Source organism: Cryptomeria japonica, chromosome 7, assembly GCF_030272615.1.
Source record: "Cryptomeria japonica chromosome 7, Sugi_1.0, whole genome shotgun sequence".
In the NCBI taxonomy this organism is placed as follows: domain Eukaryota; kingdom Viridiplantae; phylum Streptophyta; class Pinopsida; order Cupressales; family Cupressaceae; genus Cryptomeria; species Cryptomeria japonica.
Window position 1 is genome coordinate 796444043 of NC_081411.1, and position 8089 is coordinate 796452131.

The window sequence follows — 8089 nt, forward strand, 5'->3', positions numbered from 1 at the left end:
GTTATTTAAAAACCAATATGGAAAAGTCGGTAGACACTAACTGAAGTTTTACAAGAATACAAATTTATCACTAAAACGACAACGAAAAACAGACAAGTGAGTATCCCCTGTCTCTGTAAATGGAATCAATGATCTATAGATTTGAGATTTCTTCATAACTATAAAGAATGAGAAAATTAAATACCAGACCATGTATAGATTTGAGTTTTCTTAATATACGCGCCTGAACACATGGCCACCTCCAGTTCAGTGAGCACCATGGAATCCGGGCAGCCCCTCTCGTCCAAAATACCCATTGATAGAAGTAAAATGAATCCGTACAGAGTTTTAACAATGGTGCGGTTTATAGCTCTGGGTTTTTTCTTCCATTTGCGCTTAACAAAGCCTATGAAGGATGCTTATGGCCTCTGGTTAGTTTCTGTCATATGCGAAATCTGGTTTGCAATGTCATGGATTCTGGACCAATTGCTAAAGTGGTCTCCCATTAATCGCCAAGCACACCTCAATAGATTATCGAGCAGGTAAATGACTAACAATTAAAATTTTGTGCCTAGGAGATTATTAAATTCTCTTTTTGAAGAGCACTCATGTCTGTTGGATTTAAGGTACGAGAAAGAGGATGAAGATTTTTGCGGGCTTGCGGGGGTCGATATTTTTGTGGGTACGGAGGATCCACAGAGAGAGCCGCCATTGATGACGGCAAATGCTATTCTGTCTGTGCTTGCTGTGGATTATCCGGCGGAAAAAGTTTCCTGCTATGTTTCGGATGACGGATCGTCCATGCTTACGTTCGATTGTTTGTCTGAGACGGCGGAATTCGCAAGACAGTGGGTTCCTTTCTGTAAGGAGTTCAATGTCGAACCCAGAGCTCCTGAAGTCTATTTTTCCCAAAAGATTGATTATCTCAAAGAGAAATTGAAACCGGGTTTTGTGAAAAAACGCCGGGAAATGAAAGTGAGTAAGGTTGAGCAGTTTTTTCAATTTTTTTTGTAAGATGAGAGCGAGGACTGATAGCGTACGTGATGGAATGAATGCAGAAAGAATATGAAGAATACAAAGTTCGAATAGATAGATTGGTTGCGAGAGCCCGAATGGTTCCAGATGATGGGTGGATCATGCACGACGGAAAGCCTTGGCCTGGAAACAATCCTCGAGATCATCCTGCTATAATTCAGGTGATTTCTTCTTAGCTGGTTTTTTTAATTCATATTGGTTACCAATATTTTGTTAAACTTAAATTCCTCTGTAGATTTTTTTTTTAATTAAATTTCGATCTCCACGGTAAAAACAGAAAGTTTTAATCAATTAAGCTCAACTCCATAGAGTTTAGAATTTGAATACCCAAGCTTCTCCTTTCGACAGTTAGGATTGATTCGAGATGTGTAGGAACAATATAATAGAATGTACATCTTTATTTTTTTTTATTTTGAGTAGATCAATTTAATGAGAGCATTTACAAACATATAAATTATCTATATGATGATGATATATTTGATTCATTTATCGTCTTTAAAATTGAAATGTGATTTAATTGTACTCTCTTCTTAGCAAATGATAAGCATTGATGAAATTAAGTGTATATTGAATGATATATCCTTAATATTCTATATTCTTAAGTGTTATTAGGTTAAGCATTTGTGGCATGCGCTAACATCTAATCCAAAATTATTTTCTAACTATTTGTGTTCACACATCTTGTATAAACTTATAATTAATCTATAACTCTAAAATTAGGACTTGGTGTTATTTCTACGAATGTATATTATGAAAGGTCTTTTTAATATTTTGTGTTTTGACCTTGTGATCCTTCATGTCAATCTCCTAATCTATATACATAATTTTCCTAATCTTTATGTTATGATCAAGCTTTATATTCATAATCAGATTGAAGCATGAAGGTATGTCTCACTTTAAGACTACAAGCTAATTTAACAATTTATGCAAAATAGTAATATTCTATTATTAGACTAAGCTCATTGTAAACAATATTCTTTACATACATATCAAAAATACATTAAAAATAGTTAATGTAGAAAATGACATGCCAAGAAATGTTGAACAGCTCCATAAATGAAAATTATTGAAATGGCTCCATCAACATACAAACAAATAACATTAATCTAATATGATAGGTGGTGGGAAAATGTCACTACTTTAACAATGAAATTGTCTTTGACTTTCTAAATTCCAATAGCAATCAAACAACACACAGATACTGTTAAAAGAAACAATACAAAAATTCTTTAATTTCATAAGTTTTTAATATATAGAAAATTATTTTTTTATTAATTATAAAAATATTATTATACCTCAGATAGTAAACAGTATAAAATTCAAATAATTGATTGAGAGTTCAGGAAAAATAATAATCGAATGATTTCTATAGTATAGCTACTAAAGAGTTATGTTTGTGTCGACCAGGTATTTTTGGGACCCACGGGAGCTCAAGACGCGAAGGGAAAAAATCTCCCACTTCTCGTTTACATCTCGCGTGAGAAAAGACCTGGTTTTCATACCTATTACAAACCCAGCGCCATGAACGCTCTGGTAATAACAATTAGAAAGAAAACAATTTCTCCAATTTCAAACCTTTTCAATCTCCATCTAGTTTCATGACGTAATAATAACAATTTCAAAAGCTTTTGCCTTGTAGATTCGAATTTCACAAGTGCTGACGAATTCTCCCTACATTCTCAATATGGATTGCACTCACTACATAAACAACAGCAAAGTCATTCGGGAGGCAATGTGCTTTTTGATGGACCCCCAGCTTGGCCAAAATGTGTGCTACGTACAGTTCCCTCTCAGATTCCATCCCATTCATCAACCCCATCAATATGCCAATGTCTCCCACAACACACTCTTCTATAGTGTAATCACCTCACACTTCTTAAGCAATTGAGATTCTATATGTATACAAACTTTGACTAGTTTTCTTGTTTTGATACAGATAACGATGAAATGCTTAGATGCTATTCAAGGGCCAATCTGCATGGGCAATGCATGTGTTATCAGGAGACAAGCTTTCTATGGCTATGCCCCTTCCCTAGTCGTCCAAAAGTGCTCTCAATCATGGCTGACATGCTTCAAATTTCTGAAGAGCAGAGGAGATAATCAAAACCCACAAATCAGCCCTGAAACATTCCGGCCACCATCTGATATTGAAAGTAATTACTATACGGAATCCACACTTGCAGTTTTCTCATTACTTTAAACATGGGTTATATTGGAATGTGAAGTTCAAATTGATTTCTTCTAGCAGTGATTGAGTCATCTTGGATATCATCTAGGAGTGGTTGAGTCATTATGGATTGTGCGCCGCAAGTGCCTGGAGGCGCAAAAAAGTTTTTGGGACTTACTATAAATAGTAATTTCGACATGTGTTTTACATGTAGTTGTGCGAGTCATACTTACTATAGTTAGTAAGTTGCCTTCAATTAGGACTCTGCAACTCAGTTGTTTTATAATCCTCGAAGTCATGTTTTGATATATAATTTTGAGATTCTTGTAACTCTGTTATTCCTAAGAATCTATACGAAAGATATTTTGCCCATAATTTTTTTGAAGTAAATTTTACCAGGTTTTCCACATAAATCTGAATGTTATGTGATTTTGTTTTTACAGTTGTATTTTTCCTTGCAGGTTAATCATACAATTCATGAAATGTTTCCTTTTTCATGTTCTGATCACTACAAATCTGAACTAGCACACCTGTTGGGCCATCTAGGAAGCTTGGAAGGCTTATTGGATGAATTGATCACAGGCCCCTCCTCGCTTATCAACAAGGTGCTTAGTAGCATCAGCTATTCATTCGAAGAGAACACTGAATGGGGAAAGGAGGTAAGCTTTTTTAATAACAAAAAATAGTCTTATCTATAACTATAATCCTTGTATGAATCTAATTTCACTGTATATTCCAGATAGGTTGGATCTACGGTTCTGTCACAGACCCTATTCTCACAGGAATGAAAATGCACGCCCGTGGTTGGCGTCCATATACTGCATTCCTTGCAGGTGAGTTTAACATAGAACAAATATGACCAAAAAAAAAATTGGAGGGCTGTTTATGTTGCTTAAGATAATCCTGACTGATGATTTCAGGCCAGCATTCAAAGGAAACGGTGCTATGATTTTAACAGACACTGTGAGGCAGCTACTCCACTGTGCATTTGGTTCAATGGAAATTCTTCTAAGCAAACACTGCCCACTGTGGAATGGATTGGGATCCAATCGACTCAAGTGGCTACAAAGAATTGCCTATATTAACATAGTTGTATATCCCCTCAACTCCATTCCTCTCATCATCTACTCCTTTCTTCCTGCAATCTGCTTGCTCACAGGAAAAATTATAATTCCTCCTGTAAGTCAATTCATAAATGCCCCATTCAGTTGAATCTCCCCAGTTAAAATGAAACTCGAAGTCGCTGAAAAATTCTTATTGCTTCCTGCAGCTAGACAACATTGGAATCATGTGGGTCACAGCTGTCCTTGTGTCTACAGTGAGCAGTCTTCTACTGGAACTGGAATGGGGTAGTGTGGAAATTGAAGAATGGTGGACAACCCAACAGCTTTGGGTTATTGGAGGCATTTCTTCCCATCTTTTTGCAATATTTCAAGCTCTGCTGAAGGTATACGCAGACATAGAGATTACTACTACCAGGGCCCATGGAAAAGTTTCTTTGAAATCAGACAAAGCCGAGGATTCATAAAGACTATTTGAATTTAACTCTACAAATCTGCTTATCCTTCCTACTACACTGTTGATAGTGAACATTTTAGCAATTATAGATGGAATTACTGCAGCCCTTAACAATGTAAAGAGAGAGTGGAATTCGTTGCTTCAAAAATTGTGTTTTGAGTTATGGATAATGGTGCCATTATTTTCCTTTGTAAGAGGTCTTATAGGAACGCAGAATCGAATTCCTACTCTAGTTCTATTGTGGTCTTTGATGTTCTTGACTTTGCTCTTGATTTCGTGGATGAGGATCCATCACGAAGGAAATTCCAAACTTTAATTTGTAGTCCCTTTGCCTTCATACAAAATGTAAAATAGAAAGATCTTTATTACAACGCCTATGAAAATTCCTTGTATTTTGTAAAATCTCTTACTCCTTCGTCTCAACGTAGATTTTTTGAATTATTAATTGAAGTAATCAACATATAATTAATGTAAACAAAGCAGAGAACATGAAAATGCTTTCTAGACTAAAATTTTAAGGGGAGGATTATGCAACTTTTAATCTATTTGATAATTATAGAAACAAGAGCTGTGATACAGCTAGGAATAGAGTTCCTGCCATTTGCTAAGAATTGGTGAGATTGTTTTTTGTGAGAATAAAGAATTGTTTCATGTTTAGATTTCATAAGGAGCTTAGCAACTCATGTTATATGGTTTTGCAATAGTTTTTTAGGTCTTTATGTTGTAACAAGAGGTAAGGTGATGAGATTGTGTCTAAAAAGTTATTATAGTATCACATATATAGAATTAGGAAGTACATTAAGTTATTGCAACAGAACATGTTGACCTCAAGCTAATTCACGAGAGGATGGAGTATTAAGAAAGGTAGGACTTATTAAGCATATAACTAACATAGATAACAAGTTTAAAAGATAAATCATGAGAAGTCATCATTTGTGTCCATGCTATCCTTAATAGGCACTAGTTATTAAAAATATGTGATGAAATCATGTGCTAGATTTGTGTATGTGAATAGCATTGTAAGCTTGTCAATTATTGCATCATGGAGCTTTTATAAAATAAAAGAAAAAATGTAAAGCATGATTTGTATTAAGAGACACTCAAAAAAAAGTAGTGTCACACTGTTTGTACTGTCATAACACTTATGATTTTAGTAGACTGACATCATTATGTTCTGCACATTCTTTTTGTCTATTTTTATGATAATTTCTATTTTATTATGTTCTAGGTCTATGCTGAAAGATAGTAACACCCAAAGATTGATACATTTGTCCATCTTCTACTTCTTCATACCTGATAAATGCTTCACTTGCATCCATAGGATATACCATCCTAGATAATGTTCTCAAGAATGAACTTGTAGTCTTCGTCTTCCATATCAATTTCAATTTTGGCATCTCTACATGTATTTTCAGAGTTAGCTACCTTAGCTAAAAAAGATAATGGAAGCTCAAAGTCTATGTTATTTTCCCCAATAATATCATCGGTATCACTATAAATGCATTGCAGCGAGCAAGAAACAAAGGCATAAAGTTAGGTAAAGTTTTAGAATCTGATACACTAAAAACAAAATAGAGTTCTCTTCATTTCATGTTTTGCTTCTTGACTCAATGAGCCATCTGATGTTTCTAGTAATCACGTTGCCAGGTCAAAATATTTTTGAATAAACATCATTGAGAAATCCAACATTCACTTTTGGCATCTTACATATGGTATTAGATATGAAATAAATCATCATGTCATTGAAGAACAACAAAATTGGGCAAGGATAGCTTAAAGCAATATTTGTTGCTTGTTGTTGAGATTTTTCTTTTGTTCAGTGATAGATAGCCAATAGATAGAATGAATTTTATAGAGCTTCTCTATTTCTCTTCAATTGTAGAACCCTATTTATTTTGATATAAAATTTAAAAAACAAGGACATCAAATCAAACTACAATCTTGGTGTGTATATTACATGTTTTGCAAGACAATCGAGGTAGCCTAAAGATTAGCATCAAATAAAAAATCAAAGTGCAAAATGTAAAGTCAAATCAACTTTGGATTGTTGTTTAAATATCTATTCCAAAATCAAGGAAATTATGGCAAATGGAAACCAAAGTACAAAGAAACCATAACAAAGAAAACAAACAAAAGCAAATGCAAAATCCAAATCCAGAATAAAAATTAAACAATAGGAATTAACATAAAAACTTCATATGATGTAGAAAGTGAAAACACCAGAAAGACTAGGGACAACCAAGCCTTACAAAAATTAGTAGTATTGTTACAACAAAACAATAAAAGATAAAACAAACAAAAGTAAATGCAAAATCCAAATCCCAAATGAAAAATAAAGCAATAACAGTTGACATAAAAACTTTGTATGATGGAAAAAATCTTAACTCTAGATAGACAAGAGACAACCAAGCCAAGTCTTACAAAAACCAACAGTATTGTGCAAATCAAGAAGCAAAGTGAGACTTGTCAACATTGTAAAAAATTGTATATATTATATATACAATTAGTGTTATTAATGATTTTATGAAATAATTTTAGTTTAAGGTTAAGGTTTATTAAGAATAAATACTATAATGATATTAGTGTATTATTATCATTATATTGTTAAATTATATTATTATTTTAATTTTATATATTTATTATTATATTTACATATGACTATTGATATTAGTATTATTTTATTTTTTAATTATGCTATTATATTATTAATTTTAATATTTTAATATTATAATTCTAAGTAACATATTATGATGGGGAGGATTTTATCAAAATTTAGGCGGCTCTGCTCTGCAAACTTGTGAATTTGCGGCTCTGCTCTGACATGATTGATTGTGGCTCTGATCGATTAAAATTGAAAATATCATGACATGATCGATTGCGGCTCTGCTCTACAAACTTGCGAATTTGCTTAACGATGGAGATGGCTCTGCTATGCGGATTTTCGATGCTTCCGACCGCACCCTAAAGAAGGAAGTTGGATCGTGGCATGCACGCGGGAGTACTTCAGCATCTTCATGGAGGGGTTTATCTCCTCCACTCGATTTGCACCTCCTGTCTCGCCCATCTACTTGTTTTCTTGTTTTTTTTATTTTCTCTGCTATGCATTTATTACAGATAACTCCACCCATCTGCCCACCCCGCATGCCCTAACCCTGGCTTCCAATGGAGCCCGAGTCAGATGGTGTTAATAACACTAACCCTAAACCCACCCTGCAAACCATTCCAACCCTAAAAAAGTCCTTCGCCGAGACCGTCGCCCCGCCTGTAGATGGAGTCCGCTTGTTAGCGCACTTCATTAAGGCTCCTACAAACGAAGGACCTAGTAAGGCAGGTATGTCCCCTTGCAATACCTCGGACCCCTTCCGTGTTTCACCAAACTCAAAAATGATA

At 34.4% G+C, this 8089-nt stretch overlaps 1 pseudogene; it reads left to right on the top strand.

Moving 5' to 3' along the window:
- The first annotated feature begins 258 nt into the window (after positions 1 to 258).
- On the top strand, positions 259 to 5015 carry LOC131057595 (probable cellulose synthase A catalytic subunit 6 [UDP-forming]; annotated as a pseudogene).
- Positions 5016 to 8089: the final 3074 nt, after the last annotated feature.